Below are 1,256 nucleotides of genomic sequence, written 5' to 3'. Positions count from 1 at the left end.
GGGGAAAGGGGGTGATTAATTACCTTAGAATGGGATAGTGTATGCTCTAAATGTTACATTTCAATTTTTTTAAGAAACTGGCTGGGTGCAGTGGCTCACACTTGTAATCCCAGCACTTTGGGAGGCCAAGGTGGGTGGATCACCTGAGGTCAGGAGTTCGAGACCAGCCTGGCTAACACAGCGAAACCCCGTCTCTACTAAAAATATAAAAATTAGCTGAACGTGGTGGTGTATCCCAATAGTCCCACCTCCTCGGGAGGCTGAGGCAGGAGAATTGCCTGAACCCGGAAGGTGGAGGTTGCAGTGAGCCTAGATCATGCCACTGCACTCCAGCCTGGGCAATAGAGCGTGACTCCATCTAAAAAAAAAAAGAAACTACCAAACTGTTTTCCAAAGTGGTTGCGCTCTTTTCTATTTCCAGCAGCAGCACATGAGAGCCTGCCTTGCTCCCTATGCTCACAAGTCTTGGTATGGTCAGCCTTTCGGACTGCAGCCACTCCAATGGGGTGGAAATGGTATCATCTCACTGTGGTTTCAAGGGCCGTTTCCCTTATGGCTGCTGATGGGGTCCGTTTTTCATGTCTCTAGTGACTTTCCACATATCTTCTTTGATGAAATGTTGATTCAAATCTTTTGCCCATTTCTGTTGAGATGTTTGTCTTATTAATCAGTGAGTTGTAAAAGTACTTTATATATTGTGAATACAAGTCTTTTACCAGATATGTAGATTGTGAACCTTTTCTCCCAGTCTGTGGTTTGTTTTTTAAAATGTTTTCTCCCAGCTTGTGGGTGTCTTTTGAAGCCCATGCTTGTTTTTAATGTCCATAAAATATCCAAAAGAGGGAGAAATTCAGTGTGGGGATGGTGCTCCAGGCCTAGCTGATTGGGTATTGCTCAGAAATTAGGATAAAGCAAAGTTGTGAAGCTACAAACTGACATTAAGCTGGGCACAGTGGCAGCCGCCTGTAGTCCCAGCTACTTAGGAGGCTGAGGTGGAAGGATCGCTTGGGCTCAGGAGTTGAAGATTAGCCTGGGCAACATAACAAGACCCCTTCTAAAATATCCCAAACTCTGACATCATAACCCATGTCTGCTGTTAAGGTTTCCACATTTTGGGCGGGCTAGACAGGAAAAGAGCCCAAAAGGTAAAGGCCAGGCTGGCTCATGCCGGACACCTAACCCCCTGCTACCACATGCTGTTTTCCACACTGGGTGCTGGCCTGTGGGAACCTGCACAACTCAGGGCGACATGGCCC

The sequence above is a fragment of the Mandrillus leucophaeus genome, unplaced genomic scaffold, assembly GCF_000951045.1.
Source record: "Mandrillus leucophaeus isolate KB7577 unplaced genomic scaffold, Mleu.le_1.0 Scaffold21, whole genome shotgun sequence".
Classification (NCBI taxonomy): domain Eukaryota; kingdom Metazoa; phylum Chordata; class Mammalia; order Primates; family Cercopithecidae; genus Mandrillus; species Mandrillus leucophaeus.
Note: the sequence above shows the minus strand (reverse complement) of the source record.